The 15,000-nt window shown below is 32.2% G+C and overlaps 1 non-coding gene across 1 annotated transcript; it reads left to right on the top strand.

Moving 5' to 3' along the window:
* Nucleotides 1-4,836: 4,836 nt before the first annotated feature.
* On the top strand, nucleotides 4,837-4,916 carry TRNAL-UAG (transfer RNA leucine (anticodon UAG)). The gene has a single exon. It is a non-coding gene; the product is annotated as a tRNA-Leu (tRNA).
* Nucleotides 4,917-15,000: the final 10,084 nt, after the last annotated feature.

Here is a 15,000-nt window from a genome sequence, read left to right as displayed (position 1 = left end):
ATGAATAATTGCAAATTTGTGTGTGTACGAGATTAGAATAACTTCAAAATAACTGACATAATTTTGTATTTTTCCTGATCAGAAAAATACATGAAAAAGAAAGGAGGTAGAAAAATTTTTGGATTTATGGTTAAAGAAGAAAAAGAAGAAAACAGGGGTTCTGTTGAATTTCAAGTATTCAGTTTCACCAATAAGATACGGAGACTTGCTTCACATTTGGAATTACACAAAAAAGATTTTTCATCGGAAAGAGGTCTACGAAGACTTTTGGGAAAACGTCGACGTTTGCTGGCTTATTTGGCAAAGAAAAATAGAGTACGTTATAAGAAATTAATCGGTCAGTTGAATATTCGGGAGCAGTAATTTAATCGTTCAAATTTTTTTCTTGTTTTATTATTTTTTTAGTAGTCTTATAGTAGTCTTAGATTTTTCATTTTGATGAGCCTCGCTTTGAGGAATTCATGGAATAATCCATTTTCATGGAATAATGAATTAAGGAAGAAAGGATATGAGTCTACCGCTTACAAGAAAAGATCTCATGATAGTCAATATGGGCCCTCAACACCCATCAATGCATGGTGTTCTTCGACTGATCGTTACTCTCGATGGTGAGGATGTTATTGATTGTGAACCCATATTAGGGTATTTACACAGAGGAATGGAAAAAATCGCGGAAAACCGAACTATTATACAATACTTACCTTATGTAACAAGGATATAGAGAGATTGTAGAAAGGGGATAGGATAGTTATTTTTGCAAGAGACTTGTTGTAAATTCCTTAACTTAAGAAAGAAAAAAGAATAAAAACACAGATACATAACATAAAAAAAAGAATAAATAAGACGAGATTCGACCTCCCCCTACATATTTAATTTCCTCTCCTATACAAAAACTAGCAAGACCCACTCCATTGGTAATTCCATCAATAACACCCTTATCAAAAAACTCCGTGAGTTCGGTTAACCCTCTTATACCGAGGGTAAAGACCCTAGTATAGAAAATATCTATATAACCACGATTATATGACCAACTGTATATATTTTTTTTTACTTGATCTAAAAATTCTTTTTTAGGATTTCCTTTGTAAAAAGAGTTTATTAAATCCAAATTCTGAAAAAAAGAATAAGCGGATCCATAGAAGATATATGCTATGAATAAACCAAAGATAGCTAGACTTACAGAAGAAATTGCATTAGTAATAAATTCATATGAATTTACAAAAGAATTAGAACTTTCCTGGGTAAAGTTTATTGAGGGAGTTAACCACTTTGATAATATGGTTAACTCTGCTATTCCATTACCAATTCCTCCATTATCAAAAGAGATTCCTATGAATCCAATGAACAAAGTGAAAAGTAGTAATATAAGAAGAGGAAATAACATAGTATTTCCCGTTTCATGCGGATAGGCAAAAGTTTTTTTAGCCCCAAAAGACGTAGTAAAGGATCCTATCCTATTTCTTGTATTACCTTGAATTTTTGGTATATTTTGTGAAAAAAAAGAAACTCCACTCTTCGTTGTTGATAAAACGAAATCCCTATTCACTCCTTTGGGTATCCTTTTTCCCCATAAGGATATTGAATACAAGGAACTCTCTTTAGTGCTACTGTAATTTTGAAAATGAACACGCAAATACCCATCAAATGTAAGTAAATATATCCGAAACATATAAAAGGCAGTTAATCCTGCAGTAAAGGAGGCTATTATTCCAAAAAAGGGCGAATACAACCAACTATTACTAAGGATTTCATCTTTGGACCAGAAGCAAGCAAGAGGTGGAATACCACAAAGAGAAAGTGTACCCCATAAAAAAGTAGTTCTTGTGATTGGAATGTATTTTCTTAAACCGCCCATAAGAACCATATTTTGACTTTTATCTGGTGAATATCCAACAAGAGGTTCCATTGAATGAATAACGGATCCGGATCCCAAGAACAATAAAGCTTTTGAATAAGCATGAGTGATCAAATGGAATAAAGCAGCTTGATAAGAACCTATACCTAGAGCTAACATCATATAACCCAATTGAGACATTGTAGAATAGGCTAAGCTTCTTTTAATATCTCTCTGAGCAAGAGCTAAAGTAGCTCCTAAGAATAGTGTTATTGTACCTACTAAAGAAATAAAACTCATTATCAAAGGTAAAGATATGAAAAGAGGAAGAAGTCGAGCTAGAAGAAAAATTCCCGCAGCAACCATAGTTGCTGCGTGTATAAGAGCCGAAATAGGAGTGGGCCCTTCCATAGCATCGGGTAACCATACGTGAAGAGGGAATTGTGCGGATTTCGCAACTGCACCAAGGAATAATAAAAAAGCACACAAAGTAGTAAGTAAAGAGTTAATTCCATTATTAGGAATCCAGTTATTAGCTATTTTGAACAAATCCCTAAACTCTAAACTACCTGTTATCCAAAAAAAACCTAAAATTCCTAATAATAGACCAAAATCCCCTACACGATTAGTTACAAAAGCTTTTTGACAAGCACTCGCTGCGATTGGTCGTGTAAACCAAAAGCCTATCAATAAATAAGAACACATTCCCACGAGTTCCCAAAAAAAATAAATTTGTATCAAATTGGAGCTAGTAACCAATCCCAACATGGAAGTATTGAAAAAACTTATATAAACAAAAAATCTCAAATATCCTTCATCGTGAGACATATAACCATCACTATAAATAAGAACCAGGATTCCTACAGTAGTAATTAGTATTAACATAATAGAAGTAAGTGGGTCAATCAAGTATCCAAATTCTAAAGAAAAATCATTATTGACGGTCCAAGACCATAGATATTGATAGATCGAACTTCCATTTATTTGTTGAATAGACAGTTGAACTGAGAATACCATAGCTATACTTAAGAGTAAAACACTAGGAAAAGCCCATATGCGACGAAGATTTTTTGTTGCTGTCGGAATAAGAATAAGGCCAAATCCCATTGACATAATAACTGGAAGTGGGAGAAGAGGGATTACCCATGCATATTGATATGTATGTTCCATAAGAAAAGAAATTGCAATTTTTACTTCAATTTTTACTTCAATTTTTCTATAAAATTGTTTCCGATTCACCAAACCAATTCTTATCTCTTTCTGAAAGAATAAATAAAAAGAATAAGAAAAAATACTGAAATTCTTAATTTTTCCAAAATTTATCTCATTGAAATAATTAAAAATTAAGAATGGGTTTAGTTGGTTAAATTAAAAAAGTTAATAAAATAACTAGGTAACGAAGTTATTTTATTAACTAAATAAAGATATTTATAAAAATAAAAAAAAAAAAGTGGAATCATTTTACTTTCTATTCATAATTCATTTTTATATTTCTTTAAAACAAAGATGAAACAGCTCTCTTGTTCCATAATTAACTGATTGAGTGAATTCCAATGAAAACCTATGTTTATAAGAAATTATCGAATAGTCCTTACTTCATATAGAACTAAAATTCTAATGACTATAAATTACCTAAGTTTTAGAATGTCTTGTTTAAGAGACTCAGTATTTTTTGTTTTGATTGGAATTCCTTTCCTTTATGGAATACCATTCTGAACTTAATTAACTATTTTCATTTTCCCTTCTTTTTATCCCCCCGTCTTATCTTATATGGGGGATAGGCTTCCATACCATATATCTATATATGGAGTATACTTGATATATAAATAGATATAAATAGATTTAAATGAGAAACCCTTCTATATATTCTATATTATTAAAAAAAAAGTATAAAATATATAAAGAAAAAATGTTAAAAAATTCTTGTTGTCTTATCCGCATTAGACAAAATGAAGTAAAAAATAATTCAAAATTTAAGTATCTTTCAGTATCTAAGTATAAATACTAATAAAAAGAAGAAAGAAGGATTGATTTGCAGCAATAGATGTCTTTCACATACAACTAGAAAAAAGTAATTTCCTTTTTGAATGGCAGTTCCAAAAAAACGTACTTCAATGTCAAAAAAGCGTATTCGTAAAAATATTTGGAAGAAAAAGACTTATTTTTCCATAGTACAATCTTATTCTTTAGTAAAATCAAGATCATTTTCGAGCGGTAATGAGCATCCAAAACCAAAGGGTTTTTCTGGGCAACAAACAAATAATAAGATTTTGGAATAATATGAATTGACTTATCAAAAAAGAATTCCAATTATTTAATAATTTGGATTCTTCTTTGAATGTACTTTTATGTGTCGAATTACTCGGTACAATATTCTTAGAACAAAAAACCCCTCTTATCTTATATATACAAGAAAAAAAAAGTTTTGTTTGGTATACTGTGTGCTAAGTATTCTTTTCCTATCAATGAACTTTTCATAATTTTCCTAATAGAATCCTCATATTCTATTAGGAAAATTATGAAAAGTGGAGTATTCTTACAATAGGACTTACAACTTCCACCTATCTTCTCCAAAATCATAAGGTTAGTAAATCTTATTAATAAGAGCATAAAGACTTTCATTCTAGAAATTTTTAAAAAATCCAAAAAGCCTTTTCTATTTATCCATTTTATTTTAATTTCATCATTAAATAGAAACCCTTTTGGATTTTTTTCATTGTATTGAAAGAATTTTCAAAATGTAAAGGGGAAATTAATTAGAAAAAATTAGTTCTATAATTGCAAGTTAGAAAAAAGAAGTTCCAACTCTTTCAAGCAGTGTTTGTGTTTCTATTGGGCAAAGCAAGAGTTTATTGTAAAAAAAAAAAATGGAAACGATACTACCAAACGAAGTCTATTTTAATGAAAACTCTAATGTTCCTAAATTTTATGGACTTTCCCAATATCGACGATTCCCAAGATAATAGCTATTATTCTTTTAAGTTACCTATTATTTGAAGTTAGCCGCCATGGTGAAATTGGTAGACACGCTGCTCTTAGGAAGCAGTGCTCAAGCATCTCGGTTCGAATCCGAGTGGCGGCATTCTTGAAAAAGAATACAATAGATTAGAAATCAATTCGAAATTTACAATTTTGTAATGGGACCTTCCCCTTATGCTATTTGCAACTTTAGAACATATACTAACTCATATCTCTTTCTCAACGATTTCAATTGTGATTACGATTCATTTTATAACCTTATTAGTTCGTGAACTTGGAGGATTACGCGATTCGTCAGAAAAAGGAATGATAGTTACTTTTTTCTCTATAACAGGATTCTTAGTTTCTCGTTGGGCTTCCTCGGGACATTTTCCATTAAGTAATTTATATGAGTCATTGATCTTCCTTTCATGGGCCCTGTATATTCTTCATACCATTCCTAAAATACAGAACTCTAAAAATGATTTAAGCACAATAACTACGCCAAGTACTATTTTAACGCAAGGCTTTGCCACATCGGGTCTTTTAACTGAAATGCATCAATCCACGATACTAGTACCTGCTCTACAATCTCAGTGGTTAATGATGCATGTCAGTATGATGTTATTAAGCTATGCAACTCTTTTGTGCGGATCCTTATTATCTGCCGCTATTCTAATCATTAGATTTCGAAATAATTTCCATTTCTTTTCTAAAAAGAAAAAAAATGTTTTAAATAAAACATTTTTCTTTAGTGATATTAAATATTTTTATGCAAAAAGAAGTGCTTTAAAAAGAACCTCTGTCCCTTCATTTCCAAATTATTACAAATATCAATTAACGGAGCGTTTGGATTCTTGGAGTTATCGTGTCATTAGCCTAGGATTTACCCTTTTAACCGTAGGTATTCTTTGTGGAGCAGTATGGGCTAATGAGGCCTGGGGATCCTATTGGAATTGGGATCCTAAGGAAACTTGGGCATTTATTACTTGGACCATATTCGCAATTTATTTACATAGTAGAACAAATCCAAATTGGAAGGGTACGAATTCTGCACTTATAGCTTTGATAGGATTTCTTATAATTTGGATTTGTTATTTTGGTATAAATCTATTAGGAATAGGCTTACATAGTTATGGTTCGTTTACATTAACACCTAAATGATTACATAAAATAAAACCTTCATGAAATGAAGGTTTTTACTTTTATGTTTTATTTGAGAACCCCTTGAACGCCTTATCAAAGGGTTCTCAAAAATTCGAGATAGATCTAATTATACTTTTTTACTTATTTCTGCATTATATACTTTTTTACTTATTTCTGCATTAATAGAGCAGACGAGTAAAAAAAAGCAAACCTATTTAGGATAATAATTGGATAAGAGAGCCTCTACCCTGTCAACGGATAGGGAGAGAACAAAATCTGGATAAATACCAATTCCTATTACTGGTAAAAAGATACAGATTAAAATAAAGAGTTCTCGTGGTCCAGAATCCACAAAATTTGCGTTTGGAACATTAAATAGCTTGTATCCATAGAACATCTGGCGTAACATAGATAATAAATAAATAGGAGTTAATATCATTCCAATTGCCATTACAAAAGTAATTAGTGTTTTTGGCATTAACAGAAATTTTGGACTAGTAATTAGTCCAAAAAATACTACTAATTCTGCGACAAAACCACTCATTCCTGGTAAGGCAAGAGAAGCCATTGAAAAGCTACTAAACATGGTAAAAATTTTAGGCATTGGGATAGATATTCCCCCCAGTTCTTCGAGATAAACAAGACGCATTCTATCAGAAGCGGTTCCTGCCAAGAAAAAAAGTGTAGCACCAATAAATCCATGGGATAATATTTGTAAAATAGCTCCATTGAGTCCAATGTTGGTTATGGAACCAATTCCTATAATTATGAAACCCATGTGAGATACAGAGGAATAAGCTATTCTTTTTTTGAAATTTCGTTGACCAAGAGAAGTTGAAGCTGCATAGATTATTTGGATCGCTCCTATTATTACTAACCAGGGCGAAAATAGATAATGAGCATGAGGTAACAATTCCATGTTGATCCGAATCAATCCATATGCTCCCATCTTTAATAATATTCCCGCTAAAAGCATACATGTACTATAATGTGCTTCCCCATGGGTATCTGGTAACCACGTATGTAGGGGTATAATCGGCAATTTGACAGCATAAGCAATAAGGAAGCCAAAATATAAAAGTATTTCCAAGGTTGCAGGGTATGATTGATTAATTAATCTTTCCAAATCTAATCCTGGTTCGTTGGAACCATATAAGCCCATACCCAGAACTCCGATTAAGAAAAAAATGGAACCGCCTGCAGTATACAAAATAAACTTTGTAGCTGAATATAGACGCCTCTTCCCCCCCCACATGGATAAAAGTAAGTAAACAGGAATTAATTCTAACTCCCACATGATAAAAAAAAGTAAAAGGTCTCGCGAAGAAAATAATCCTATTTGACCACTATACATTGCGAGCATCAGGAAATAGAATAATCGCGAATTCCGTGTAATTGGCCAAGCTGCTAAAGTAGCTAAAGTAGTGATAAATCCTGTCAATAAAATAGATCCTAATGAAAGTCCATCGATTCCCAATCTCCAGTGGAAATCGAAGACATCTATCCATTTATAATCCTCCTTTAATTGGATTAAGGGATCCTCCAGTTGGAAATGATAACAGAACGCATAAGTCATTAGAAGGAATTCTAATAAACAAATAGATATAGTATACCACCTAACGACTTTGTTTCCCTTATGAGGTAAAAAGAAAATTAATGAACCTGCAAATATCGGCAAAACAACAAGTATTGTTAACCAAGGAAAATAACTCATGATAAAGTGATAAAGACAAGATACGTTTTGACCAGAAAAGCCCGTGCTCGATTATTTCGAGCACAGGCTTCTTCGGTAAAGAGGAATCAGACGATTCGAGTGAAGTTTTTTGTAACGTATCAATAAGATAGAGCCATGCTACGTGTTGTTTCAGGCCCTAAATAAACGCGGACACTTAAAAAATCTGTCGGGCAGGCAGATTCACATCTCTTACAACCCACACAATCTTCGGTTCTCGGCGCGGAAGCAATTTGCTTGGCTTTACATCCATCCCAGGGTATCATTTCTAATACATCTGTTGGACAAGCTCGTACACATTGAGTGCATCCTATACATGTATCGTAAATTTTTACGGAATGTGACATTGGATCTATAAATTTTTCTTTTCAACATAAAATTTTTCGATCTGGTAAAAATGAAATTAGTACTATAATGAGTCATATGTATTGTAGACACCAGACGAAGCAATGGTTTATCCAAACTTCAAAAAAAAAAATCTATTTTTTAATCTGTTTGTGAGAAAGCGTGAAGAGAGCCAAGAGACTTTAATTTTGGATTTCAACAATAAATAAGAAATAAGAAAGAATTTTACGAATTGTACAGACGAATTCGAATTAGCCAATAAATTGGCTATCGTCTTTTCAATATAAATTATTGCAATATTCAAATTGCAATATCAATGAATTACAAATACAAAAATTCATTTAAGTGAAAAAGAATACTATGCAATAATCTACTAAAAAAAATGGATATTCTCAAATAATACTAAGAAAATAGTATTGATTTCTATTTATTTTAATATGTGCGCCTTTGTTTAGAGGATTCTATGTCTAATTATTCAAAAGTCTAATTATTCAATAAATTAGATTGATTGATACGAGTGGATTTCCTATTACGATGGATGGAAGAAAGAATGGATAGTCCAATAGCGGCTTCAGCAGCTGCAAGGGCTATAACAAAAATTGCGAAAATATCTCCTTTTAATTGGCGACTATCAAATAGATCAGAAAATGTTACGAGATTTAGATTAATTGAATTCAGTATAAGTTCAAGACATATTAGAGCTCTAACCATGTTTCGGCTTGTGATCAATCCATAGATACCAATCGAAAATAAATAGACACTCAAAAAAAGTACATGCTCAAACATCATTAACTAACTCCTTATCAATCTCGATTCATTTCAATATGAGGGCAAGAATTGAACCGATTCAATTAATTACAATAGAACAATTACGACAACAAAAGAAAAAAAAAAAAAAAAAAAAGGAGGTATTTGTTGGCAGTAGATGGATTTTACTAAATCAAAATTGTGATTCTTTAGTTATTTATTTTAGATTTGCAATTCTTATAATTTGTACTTTTTCTAAGTTTTCTTATTGCCGAGCCATAGTAATTGCACCTATTAAAGAAACTAGAAGAATTATGGAAATGAGTTCAAACGGAAGATAAAAATCGGTTGCTAAATGAATTCCAATTTGTTGAACATTATTTATGAGACCCTGTTCTACTATTTGGTTTGATCTTGTAGTCCAAAGAATTCCATACCACGACGTATCTGGGATAGTAGTCATTAGTGAAAAAACAATAGTTATACAAACGAGTGAAGTGAACCCATCTCCAATAGTCCAATAATTCTTATCTTTAGACCATTCTGAGCCATTTACGAACATTACAGCGAATATGATCAAGACATTTATGGCTCCCACATAAATAAGAAGTTGTGCGACAGCTACAAAGTAGGAATTTAATAAAAAATAGAATAAGGATATACAAACAAGAACTAATCCCAGCGAAAAGGCAGAATAAATGGGGTTGGTAAGTAATACTACTCCTAGACCCCCTAGTAGAAGAACAAATCCCCCAAATAGCATAAGAATCTCATGTATTGGTCCAGGTAAATCCATTATGGATAAAAAGAAATTAATAGTATAAAATTTTTCATGAACTGACTAAAACTAAAGGATTCAAGGAAGGAAAAAAGGATTAGGGTATTTTTTTGTGTATAAACTTATAGTTATAAATTATATTATATCACGAAAATCTAGTCTGATTTAAAATAAGAAATAATTTCCAATAAGCAGTAGTTTTTCGTTTTTCTTTATAGTTTAATTTTAAAGTTTAATAAAGAATTATTAGATTTTTATAACAGAAAGACAAAATCAAAGTTTAGTAATCAGTAATCGTTCTTGAATTCGAAGATTTTTCTTTGTTTATTTTACTTTCAGACGAATTCCTAATTGTTTGAATTGTGTAATCTCCCATTATGGAGATTGGTAACCGACTTAAAGCAATTTGATTGTAATTCAATTCATGACGATCATAGGTAGAAAGTTCATATTCTTCAGTCATTGATAAACAGCTTGTTGGACAGTACTCAACACAATTGCCACAAAATATACAAACTCCGAAATCAATACTATAATTAAGCAATTGTTTTCTTTTAATATCCTTTTCAAATCTCCAATCCACAACGGGTAAATCTATCGGACATACGCGAACACATACTTCACAAGCAATACATTTATCAAATTCAAAGTGGATTCGCCCTCGGAAACGCTCTGGTGTAATTGATTTTTCATAAGGGTAGTGAATCGTTATAGGTAAACGATTTGTGTGGGATAAGGTAGTTATGAAACTTTGACCTATGTACCTTGTAGCACGTATTGTTTGTTGACCATAACTCATGAACCCAGTTACCATAGGGAACATATTCATTCTAAATATCTATGAAAAAGATATGTTTCTTTCTCTTGTTTGAGAGAGCTTTTGTGTTGAAAATATTCTTACTATTATTGTATTATCTTATTTATAGTGAAACAAGTTGAGAAGAGGTTGTTAATAAGAGATTGCCCAGGGAAATAGGTAAAAGAAATTTCCATCCAAGATTTAATAACTGATCCATTCTCATCCTCGGTAAAGTCCATCTTATTGTGATAGAAATGAAGAGAAATAAATAAGCTTTAGTTAATGTAATAAATATACCCATTGTCATTTCCAAAATTCCAACTGCTTTATTCATTTGGAAAAAATCAAAAAAGGATATATAGGGAATAGATAAATTCCACCCGCCCAAGTAGAGAACTGTTACAAATAAAGAAGAAACTAATAAATTTAGGTAAGAAACAAGATAAAATAAACCATATTTGATACCGGAATATTCAGTTTGGTAACCTGCTACTAATTCTTCCTCCGCTTCTGGTAAATCAAAGGGTAATCTTTCACATTCTGCCAAAGAAGAAATTAAAAAAACCAGAAAACCTATAGGCTGACGCCAAATATTCCATCCAAAAAAACCGTATTTTGACTGTGCTTCAACTATATCAACTGTACTTGAACTGTTAGATAATCATAGTCGGTGATAACATCACAGTTCCCACCGCTATTTCAAAACCGTACATGAAACCTTAGCTTCATACGGCTTCTCTATGATCAGAAAAAGGAAAGGACTGTTTTGTTCCTAGCCCCGGGGGCGTAGATAGAATTAGATAAAATAAAATAGATTTGAAAGTCCTAAATTAGACCAAAGGAATTCCGTCTGCTAGAATAAGAAAAAGCGCTTCCGAATTGATCTCATCCTTTATAATATAATGAAAATTTTTCTTTGTTCAGTAATAACTTAATCTTGGAATAAAACACTTGTTACTTGTTATAGGAATTCAATTAATAAATGGAAAGAGTTGGGTATTAGTTCATGAGCAATTCTGCATGAATATGGATAGAGGAAGGAAATAATGAAAATTTTTTCTAGTGCACTCCATATCTTTTTTACTATTCTTCTTTCCCCAGGGAGGGGGTATTTAAAAAGAAAAAATGGATAAAGGGTTAATTCGTTCTTGATAGCCATTTCCTTAACAAGTGAATGGGAACATACTCTGGATCGGAATCCGAAGAAAGTACTACTTGATAATTTCTACAAATTGCAAGTCCTTATTATGATTCCTTTTATGGGCAAAAATCTCTAATGTTTTAGATTTTCCATTACTAATCCTTTATGTACTTTAGTGTTCCTAACCCTTCACTAACTTTTGGTGGATTCTTCTTATGGATTATTAAGTTATAGTAATAACTAGGAGTATTCTAGTAATGGAATTCCATATCGTGAATCCTTTATTCTTGGCCGCTTCAAGATATGATGACTAATTAAAAAATATCAACCTTGGGATAAAGAGTTTACACTGCTTATGTTTACTTCCACTTTTTTCTTGTACGTAGGAAATGAGATTTTTTCTTTTTACTACAAATTTATAAGCTGTTTTGTTTCACTCATATAGCTATCTAGTTTAACTTACCAACCCAAATACTAAATAAGAAAAGGAATATAAATAGTTAATGGATTTTATAGGAAAAAGATCTATTTTAACGAATCACACGTAGAGATATTGCTAGCACACAAAAAGTTAATGGTATTTCATAACTAATGGATTGAGCAGCAGCTCGTAGACCGCCTGAAAAAGAATATTTATTATTTGAGCTATATCCTGCCATAAGAAGACCAATAGGAGCTATACTTGAAATGGCAATCCATAAAAAAACACCAATACTAAGATCGGCTAAAACAAAATGATATCCCAAAGGGATAACTAAAAAACTTAATAAAACTGATATGACTGCTATAGAGGGTCCAATGCTAAATAAAGAAATATCTCCTCGGGATGGCAGAATATCTTCTTTAAAAAGTAGCTTAGTCCCATCTGCTATAGCTTGAAGCAGGCCCAGGGGGCCAGCATATTCAGGACCAATACGTTGTTGTATCGACGCAGATATTTCTCTTTCTAACCACACAATTACGAGTACCTCTATTGTTATTCCCAAAAGGAGGGTCAAAATGGGTAGAATCGATATCAGTCCATAGACTTCTTTTAATAATTCCAATTTCGAAAAAGAATTGATAGTTTCTACCTCTACCCTATCTATTATCATTTCAACGATCAACTTCCCCCATAATGATATCTATACTACCTAATATCGTCATGATATCAGCCAATTTCATTTTTTTAACTAGCTGAGGAAGAATTTGCAAATTAATAAACCCGGGTGGACGGATTTTCCATCTCCAGGGGAAAAGGCTATCATCTCCTACTAGATAAATCCCTAATTCACCTTTTGGGGCTTCTACTCTTACATAAAGCTCTTGTCTTGACAATTCAAAATTGGGCGAAGGTTTTTTACCAAGAAATTTATACTCAAAATCATTCCATTCAGAATTATTTTCTTTCTTAAAGCGTCGGACTTCTAAATTTTCATAAGGTCCTCCAGGAATTTTTTCTACAGCTTGTTGAATTATTTTGATGGATTCCCTCATTTCACCAATTCGTACTAAATAGCGAGCTAACGAATCCCCTTCTTTTTGCCATTGGACTTTCCAATCAAATTGGTTGTAAGACTCATAAGGATCTACTTTACGAAGATCCCATTGTATTCCAGAAGCTCGTAACATCGGTCCCGATAAGCCCCAATTTACTGCTTCTTCTCCGCTAATAAAACCTACTCCTTCAACTCGCTCTAAAAAAATTGGATTCTGTGTAATAAGTTGTTGATATTCAACAACTCCGCGTAAAAAATAATCACAGAAATCTAAACATTTATCGATCCATCCATAAGGTAGATCGGCGGCTACTCCTCCGATGCGAAAGTAATTGTGCATCATTCGCATACCTGTAGCAGCTTCAAATAGATCATATATTAATTCTCTCTCTCTAAAAATATAGAAAAAAGGAGTCTGTGCGCCGAGATCCGCCATAAAAGGTCCAAGCCATAGCAAGTGAGAAGCTATCCGGCTTAATTCTAACATAATTACCCTAATATAGCTGGCTCTTTGTGGTATTTGAATATTCTCCAAGAATTCTGGTGCATTTACTGTTATTGCTTCTGTAAACATAGTAGCTAAATAATCCCACCTTGTTACATAAGGTAAGTATTGTATAATAGTTCGGTTTTCCGCGATTTTTTCCATTCCTCTGTGTAAATACCCTAATATGGGTTCACAATCAATAACATCCTCACCATCGAGAGTAACGATCAGTCGAAGAACACCATGCATTGATGGGTGTTGAGGGCCCATATTGACTATCATGAGATCTTTTCTTGTAAGCGGTAGACTCATATCCTTTCTTCCTTAATTCATTATTCCATGAAAATGGATTATTCCATGAATTCCTCAAAGCGAGGCTCATCAAAATGAAAAATCTAAGACTACTATAAGACTACTAAAAAAATAATAAAACAAGAAAAAAATTTGAACGATTAAATTACTGCTCCCGAATATTCAACTGACCGATTAATTTCTTATAACGTACTCTATTTTTCTTTGCCAAATAAGCCAGCAAACGTCGACGTTTTCCCAAAAGTCTTCGTAGACCTCTTTCCGATGAAAAATCTTTTTTGTGTAATTCCAAATGTGAAGCAAGTCTCCGTATCTTATTGGTGAAACTGAATACTTGAAATTCAACAGAACCCCTGTTTTCTTCTTTTTCTTCTTTAACCATAAATCCAAAAATTTTTCTACCTCCTTTCTTTTTCATGTATTTTTCTGATCAGGAAAAATACAAAATTATGTCAGTTATTTTGAAGTTATTCTAATCTCGTACACACACAAATTTGCAATTATTCATCTACTACTGGAATTTGGATTTATTTTATCGATGCAAATTGGATTTGGATAGAAGGGTACATTCTTTCTAATATTTTAGATAGAAGAAATGTTTCTTCTATCTAAAATATTAGAAAGAATTTTGCTGATTTATTTATTGCTATATGCAATTTATGGAATTGATACACCATTTAATTGATATCATTTAGCAAAATGAAACACAGCATATGCATCCATCTTTTGGCTCGAGAATTTCACGGGATAGAGATATGGTATAAGAAATAGACTATTAAGTAACTCTAAATGAATTGTGGATACATCTGTATCCTTAACATACTGAAACGATTGTCATTATTCGTATCAAACCAATAGCGATTCATACAAGCTAAATCTTCTAATCAATGGTGGGCCAATAATGAATTTTTTTGCATATGTATTAAGACGCTTGGCCTGATTTCGAAATTGTCCAGAGTTTTATATGTTGTTTTCATTGCAAAATGATGGGTCTCCTTCCATAACTTTCCAATTACGAGTACGAGAATTGAAAGACATGAAAATTCTCAATTCTCTACGGCGTCTAGTAGATAGAAACAAGAAAATCAGAAGAATCTTTCTCTCTATTCACTATCATTCCGCGTCTTCGACTTCTATTAGTTTCTTTTCTTCTTTAATGCAATAGCTATAGTTTGATATAAGAATCCATTTCTCAAAGTAATGGAAACCATTCTCTTATAGGAAATGGTTCGAAAATCGCTAT

This window comes from Triticum urartu, unplaced genomic scaffold (assembly GCF_056163025.1).
Source record: "Triticum urartu cultivar PI428250 unplaced genomic scaffold, HENAU_Tu73 scaffold6, whole genome shotgun sequence".
Taxonomy (NCBI): Eukaryota; Viridiplantae; Streptophyta; class Magnoliopsida; order Poales; family Poaceae; genus Triticum; species Triticum urartu.
This window is presented reverse-complemented; position numbering and strand designations above follow the sequence as displayed.